Source organism: Capsicum annuum, unplaced genomic scaffold (genome assembly GCF_002878395.1).
Source record: "Capsicum annuum cultivar UCD-10X-F1 unplaced genomic scaffold, UCD10Xv1.1 ctg5038, whole genome shotgun sequence".
Lineage (NCBI taxonomy): Eukaryota > Viridiplantae > Streptophyta > Magnoliopsida > Solanales > Solanaceae > Capsicum > Capsicum annuum.
The window spans coordinates 1215753-1223978 of record NW_025858245.1 but is presented as its reverse complement, the minus strand read 5'-3'; the positions used below and the strand labels follow the sequence as shown (position 1 = coordinate 1223978).

At 37.4% G+C, this 8226-nt stretch overlaps 1 non-coding gene across 1 annotated transcript; it reads right to left on the bottom strand.

Moving 5' to 3' along the window:
• Nucleotides 1-4589: 4589 nt before the first annotated feature.
• On the bottom strand, nucleotides 4590-4696 carry LOC124892759. Its single transcript, XR_007050419.1, has one exon. It is a non-coding gene; the product is annotated as a small nucleolar RNA R71 (small nucleolar RNA).
• Nucleotides 4697-8226: the final 3530 nt, after the last annotated feature.

Here is an 8226-nt window from a genome sequence, read left to right as displayed (position 1 = left end):
TATTATTTTGGGTTGTTATGGTTGTTGGTTAGGCATTGGATGGCTAAACTTGTTTGGCTTGGTCGTGGTCGTGAACCTATTTCAAATACTCTTTGTTGTTATATGTTTGAAATTCATCCGACTCAGGTTATGAGCTTGGTTGGTCGGTTTTGGAGATAGGTACTTGTTGGCCCTGAGATGCCCATTACGACAAGGCTCGAGTTTGGGTCATGTCAAGTTGGTATCAGAGCTTTAGGTTCATGGTCAATTAGGAGTCCACAAAGCCATGTTGATTAGTGTCTCTTTTATGGATGTGCAACATGCCTCACTCATAAGGAAGAGGCTACATGACATTTAGGAATGCACTTTCTTGTTGTATTATTTTGAGCTATAGAGTCTAAGGTCTTGGATTTTTTTGATTTTCGTTTGCTTGTCTTTCAGATTATGCCTCAATGATCTGAAACTCACGGAAACTCCTCTATCTTAATTGAGGACAATGTTGATGGAACACGCTCTACTTATAGGATTAATACTCAGTCTAGGGGTCCAGTTCCTGTTATCCTGGAGTTCCACCGGTTCTCTCTAGTCCTCCTTAGGCTAATATAACGAATGTTGAGTTACGTCAATTGATTCATATGATTGCTCAGTTGGTAGTGGTATATCTGTTACTCTATTTTCTGAGACCACAAGGGTTATCCAGTTTATGAAATTAAATCCTCCAACTTTTATAGGTGTTAAGGTGGAAAAGGATCCTCAGGGTTATCTGAATAAGATAGAAATGATTTTTAGAGTTATGCATGCCACGAATATGGAAGGGGTAGAGTTTATGGTATATCAGCTAAAGGATGTGGTGTACTAATGGTATGAGGAATGAGATCGAACAAGGGGCAGCACTGATAAGTTATCATTATGGGAGGATTTCCCTAAGGTATTTTTGGATTGCTTCTTTCCTCAGGAGTTAAGGGAAGCGAAAATGGAGGAGTTTGTGAATCTGAAGCAAGGGAAGATGTTGGTCAAGGAGTATGCCTTAAAGTTTCACCAGCTATCTTGGTATTCTCCAGAGATTGTGTTGATATAAGATCTCGATGAGGAAGTTATCTTTAGGACTATTTCGTGAGTTGATCCTTGAAAGTAAGGTTGCCTTGCTAATCAGGGACATAGATATCTTTAGGCTTGTTGTCTATGTTCAACAAGTAGATAAGAAGAAAAGAAAGCAGTCTGAGTTTAGTGAGAGGAAAGGAAAGAAATTTAGGCCTTCTAAGCAAAGTGGTAGAGATGGCTAAAGTAGAAGTGGAGGAGTTCTGGTTCTTTCTCCATAGCTAGCGCTCCTTACCCAAAATTTTCGCGTAATCATCGGTCTCAGTATAATGGTGGGTCCCGAGCATAGGGTGTCCAATCATAGGCTAAAGAGGCACAATCGGCTCCTTCCCACCCTCTTTGCAGATTTTATGGGCGTTTGCACTGTGGGTTTTTTTAGGAAGGGAAGAACAGGTGCTTTTATTATTGTTAGATTCATCACATGTAGTGTAGCTGTTGTGTTAGGTTGGCTTCTAGGGCTAGTAAGGATCTTGTTGCTTCTTCAGCTACTCATTCACTAAAGAGTGTTTCTTCCGTATCTGTTTCTGCTTCTGGTACTGGCACTAGCCAGAATCGGTTATATGCTCTTGTGTCTCAACAGGATTTTGAGGCATCTCCCGATGTAATGAATGGTATTTTGAAACTTTTCTCTCATGATATATATTATTTATTTGATCCAGGGTCCACTCTTTTTTATGTGCCACTATTTGTGGCTGTATATTTTGGTTTTAGTCCTGAACTAATTTCTTATCCTTTTTTTGTATCTACCCAGTTGGTGACTCTGCAATTTCTAAAAGGGGCTATAGGGGGTGTGTGGTATCTGTTAGTGGTAGGGAAACTCTTGTGGATTTGATAGTGTTAGATATGGTTGACTTTGATGTCATCTTGGGTATGTATTGATTGCATTCATGTTATGCTTCCTTAGAATGTTGGACTCGTAAGGTCATGTTAAATTTCCTTAATGAGCCAGTCATTATATGGGAAGGGGGTTATTTAGTTCTAAAGGGAGGTTTATCTCATACCTTAGAGCCTGAAAGATGATTTCCAAAGGGTGTTTGTATCATTTGGTTTGAGTTAAAGATTCTAACTCAGAAGGTTCTTCTCTAGAATCCGTTGCTGTGGTTAATGAGTATCTAGAGGTTTTCCATGATGATCTTCCTAGTATACCTCCTGATAGGGAAATTGATTCTTGGATTGATTTTGTTTTGGACACTTGTCTTATTTCCATCCCTTCATATGAAATGGCTCCGATAGAGTTGAAAGAGCTTAAGGAAAAATTGAAAGATCTCTTAGATAAAGTTTTTATCCATCCTAGTTTGTTTCCTTGGGGTGCTCCGGTGTTGTCTATGTACAAGAAGGATGGTTGATATTAGGTGTATTTATATGTCCAAACATCGTTATCTACCCATATTTGGGCTTGTTTTGAGAACAAAAGTTGTTTTAATTATATTGCATTTGAGCTAAATTGTGTTTCATAGGTAACCGATATGATTAGTTATGCAGGGTAAATTTCTAAGGGATTCGGACAAAAATTGGATTCATATTATGAAGCAATTGGTGATTGATGGTGTGGAATTAATTGTGTTAATGTGAAATACCATTTTTATTGAGTCTAAGAACATGTGTAAATGAACGAGAGCAAGACTAAAAAGAAACAGCTGAAAAAGAGTGATTTATGAGACTTAGTTGAACATTTGGGATGAAATTCCAGTGATGCGACGTGAAGTTGATGTTCTGCATCGGTCCATAAATCTTGTGCCTTAGCCAAAATTTCAGAAGACAATTCAGTACATCTATGCAAAGTCGATGCGTCGTGTCGATCCTTGTGTATAAATCCGTGCGTCAATGCAAAGTCGATGCGATGCAATGGCTTTAGCAATCCGATTGGTGACGCATCGCGTCGATAGTCCAGATCTGGCAAATTTTTTCAAGTATAAAAGGAACACGTGAGCACAATCCCAAACACTTTTTGCAAGCATAGCAGCGGTGCAGAAAATTCTCTCTTTTAGGGTTCTTAGACATTCTTTTGAAATTCTTTACTTCAAGATTAATTTTGGGTATGATTAATTACTTATTTTTTGTGTTGAATTCAAACATGAGTGGCTAAATACCCTTGTTCTGGGGTTGACACCAAGAATATGATTACTCTTTGATATTCTTTATCGTAGTTTCTTTTTGGATTATCATCTTGGTTGTCCTTAGTTTTTTGAGCTTACTATTTTGATGAGTGGCCACCATTAGAATAAATCAATATTTCTATGTGAATTCGGGAGGAGAATTAGAGGATAGAATGAACAAATTATGGAGCAAGGTTCTTATCCTTTTATTAAATAAGGGGTTTGAATTAGCATCTAGGATAGGGATATACCTAGAAGCCTTGCTTAGTTCAATTGCAAGATGACAACTTTATGAATCTAGAAAAATTATTACAGCTCTGTGGGATTTGTAATTGCAATATTCAATAGATAGAAGATTTGAGTTCAAGAGACCAACATCATGGCATACCTTGCGAATCAACAACCCGATAACTAATTAGACTGTGATAAGAATAGAGATTTGTATGATTGTTTGAGATCCTCAACCCTGGAATTCTCATCATTACTATTTACAATCGTGATTATTTTGTGATTGTCACAAATTTCTTATTACTTATTCATTAATTTACATTTTTATTCTTAAATTCCAAATCATCTTGATTATTTTCAACACTTAATACCTCATTATCTAAAACAAAAAGTTGGTTGAATTTCTATTTGCTTAGTCCTCGTGGGAACAATATCCAACTGTCTAAGTCACTATATAACTTGTACGATCACGTGTACTTGCATGTGCGTATGATCCGCAACAAGTTTTTTGGCACCATTGCCGGGGACTAGTATAGTTAGTAAATTGCTAAATATTTGGTTTTTGATGATAAGTTTAAGTGTTAACGACTTGATCTTAGCGGCTGAATTTTTGCAGGATTAGTTGACTACAGGACTGGCGAGAGATAAAGAGTTGGTAGGGCCTTTTGCAGAATCAGAACTGATATTTCAACAAAGGCAAAGAGCTCAGTATCTGAATCAACGGGCTTAAATGGCTCATCCAGTTGATCCAAATGACCCTATCGATCCAAATGCCAGAGATGTCCTAGCTCTGGTTATCCCAGCTGTTCTTGCTTAACTAGCTGCTAAACCTATTTGTGAGGTGGCAATCCCACTCATGAACCATGCGACTAATAGTATCCATAAGCCTAAGCCAGGTGGTCGATTTGAATTGAAGCAAAATATGGTTCAATTGTTGAATTCAGCGGGGTAATTCTCTGGCCTTTCATATAAAGACCCACAATAGCACATACAGACCTTCCTGGAAATAAGTGATACTTACATTCCTAAAGGGGTGAATTTTGATTATGTCAGATTGACATTCTTCCCTTTTTCTCTAATTAAGAAATAAAAAAAATGGTTACATGCTGAACCACCATATTCATCACTTCATGATAAGATCTATATCAAAAGTTCCTTATTTGATTTTTTCTAGTAGGGAAGACCACATGTTTGAGAAGTGAGATTCTGAGTTTCAGATAGAAAGAAGAAGAGAATCTCTACCAAGCTTGGAAGAGGTGTAAGGGTATGCTAAAAAATTGCCCTCACCATTATCGGTCTGATAATGTTCTTGTTCATACTTTCATTGAGGGATTGAAGCCAAATATTAAGATTCTCTTGGATTCAGTAGCAGGTGGGAAGGCTCTTGAAAAGACTTATGAAGAATTGTACATACTACTGAATTGAATTTCAAGAGGGAATCCTGATTGGCATACTAACTTGAGAAGTGCTCCTAAGAAGGTTGCAGGAGTATTAGAGGTAAACCAGTTTACTGCATTACAACCACAGATTGCCGCAATGCAAAATCATAAGATTACTCAGCTTATTAACATTAAGTTGGGGATTCGACAAGCAGCAGCTACAACTAATGCAGTCCAACAGGCAAATTCCCGGTGTGAGATTTATGGAAGTAGTAAGCATGCAACAGATGCTTGTACAGCTAATCCAGATTCTATCAACTATGTAGGGAATGTAAATCATCGGGACAACAGAATTTCAGTAATACGTATAATCCCAACTGAAGAAACCATCCTAATTTCTCATAGGGTGGAAATCAGTCATAGAACACTAATTAGTATAAGTGGATAGTGCAACACAATCAACAGCAGGTTCAGAATAATCAGGCTACTATTCAAGCTAGTAATATGGAGGAGATGATGAATCAGCTTTTACCTCAACAAGCGCAGTTTGCAGCAAAAGTGAAAACTTAACAAGCACAGTTTATAGCAGAGTTGAAGAGTCAACAGTTGTTTATAAGAAATCTGGAGTTGCAACTCGATCAAATTGTAGGAGTATAAAATACAAGACCTTAAGGAGCTCTACCTAGCGATACAAAGGCTAATCCAAAGTAGTTAAATGCAGTTACAACAAGAAGTGGGTTACAGTTAGAGAAGGCATTCTCTGAGAAGGTTAGTCCTACAACAACTTATGATAACCATAAGGCCAATGAAGAGAAATGAGTTGAATAAAAGCTTCAAGTGATCAAACTCATAAGGAAAAGAAGACTCTACCTCTGCCATTCCCTCAAAGATAAGGAAGCATCAAGAGGAGTCCAATTACAAGAAATTTTTGGATCTTCTAAAGCAAGTTCAAGTAAATCTTCCTCTTGTTGATATTTTATAGAGTGTTCCAAAATATGTTAAGTACCTGAAGCATATGGTGGAAAATAAGAACCGATTGACCGAGTATGCTATAGTTGCACTTACTGAGAAGTACACATCTAAGATTTAAAAAAAACTGCCCATAAAGCTAAAGGATTGAGGTAGTTTCACTTTGCAGATCACTATAGGGTAGACCATTAGTGCTCGTAGATTGTATGATTTGGGGGCTAGAATAAATCTTATGCCCATATCTTGGTATCAGAAGATGGGTTGTGGGAGTCCTAAACCCACTACTATTATTTTGCTGTTGGCAGATAGGTCCCTTGCTAGGCCTGATGGCATTATCAAAGATGTCTTGGTGCAAGAGGGATCCCTAATCTTTTCGGTGGACTTTGTAATTCTTGACATTGAAGTTGATCCTATTGTTCCATTTATTTTGGGATAGCCTTTCCTAGCAATAGGACAGTCATTAATTGATGTAGCAGTAGGGAAGATGACAATGAGAGCACATGATAAAGTGAAGGTTTTTGATGTGTATAGGGCACTAAAATTACCAGCTATATATGAGGAGTTATCAGTTATATTTGTTATAGATCTTGAGTTTGATCAGAGGTTGTTATTGTCAGATGATCCATTAGGGTGAGCTTTGGTGGGTATTGATCTTTATGGAGATGTGAAGGTGTTGGAATTAGTTCAAGTCATGAATTTTGTGGTCATTGAAACAAGAAAATTGCCTTTTGAGCAATTGAATAGGCTAATGGTCCATCCCCCCAAAGCTTCAATTGATGAAGCTCCAAAATTAGAGCTTAAGGTTCGTCCTTCTCACTTGAAATATGTTTACCTTGGTGAAAATGATACCTTGCCTTTTATTTTGTCTGCAGGATTATTTGATATGCAGGTAAAGAAAGCAATGATAGTCTTGAAAAGGAGGAAGAAGGTGATCGGGTGGCAGATGTCTGACATTGCAGGGATAAATCCAGGTTTTTACATATACAAGATACACATGGAAAAAGGTTTCAAACCAAGGGTGCAGCAACACTGTAGGTTAAATCCAGTGATGAGAGATGTGGTGCAGAAAGAGGTTATTAAGTGGCTCGATAATAGGATTGTTTATCTAATTTCAAACAGCAAGTGGGTAAGCCCAATACATTGTGTCCCAAAGAAAAGTGGGATGACTGTGGTTACTAATGAAGAAAATGAGATAATTCCCACTCTCATGGTAACTGGATAGAGAATCTGTATTGATTACCAGATTTTGAATGAAGCCACAATGAAGGACCACTATCCCATCCCGTTCATTGATCAAATGTTGGATAGGTTGGCAGGGAAGGAGTATTACTATTTTCTTGATGGTTACTCAGGTTATAATCAGATCACCATTTCTCCCAAGGACCAAGAGAAAATGACTTTTACTTGCCCGTATGGTACATATGCATTTAGACACATGCCTTTTGGCCTCTTCAATGCACCTACAACATTTTAGAGATGCATAATGGCAATATTCTACGACATGGTTGAAGAATTTGTCGAGGTATTTATGGATGAATTATGTGTGTATGGTGATTATTTTGATAAATGCTTGCAGAATCTAGATCGAGTCCTAGCTCGATGCGAAGAGACAAATTTGGTGCTGAACTGGGAAAAGTGCCACTTTATTGTGAAGTAAGGAATAGTCCTTGGCCATAAAGTGTCATGTAGATGACTTGAGGTAGATCAAGCTAAAATTAAAGTGATTGAAAAGATGCCACATCCAATCACAATAAAGGAAGTGTGAAGTTTTTTGGGGCATGCAGGTTTCTACAGGCATTTTATTCAGGACTTTTTGAAGATTGCAAGACCGATGTGTAAATTGTTAGAAAAAGAGGCCTAGTTCGATTTTTTGACAGATTGTCAAAAAGCCTTTGAGAAGCTGATAGAAGCTCCTATTTTGATTTCTCTAGATTGGGAGTTGCCATTTGAATTGATGTGTGATTCTAGTGACATGGCTATAAGAGCTATTTTGGGGAAAATAAAAGACAAGATATTTTGCTCTATTTACTATTCTAGTAAAGTCTTGAACGATGCCCAAATGAATTATACAGTCACTAAAAAAGAGATGTTAGCGGTGGTTTATGCATTTGATAAATTTAGAGCATACTTGGTAGGCATGAAGGTTATTATTCACACAAACCATGCGGCCATCAAGTATCTCTTTAATAAAAAGTATGTAAAGCCTAGATTGATATGGTGGATTTATTACTGCAAGAGTTTGACTTGGAGATTCGTGATTGAAAAAGAGCAAAAAATCAAGTTCCAGATCATTTGTAAAGGTTAGAGACTCATGACCATGTTGTTAATAACTTTCTCTGCATTCGAGAGGAGTTCCCAGATGAAAAATATTGTCTATAAAGGAGTATGAAGTTCCTTGGTATGCAGACATTGTGAATTTATTGGCAAGTAACTTTTACCCTCCTGATAGTATAATTCAATAAAGGTAGAAACTATTT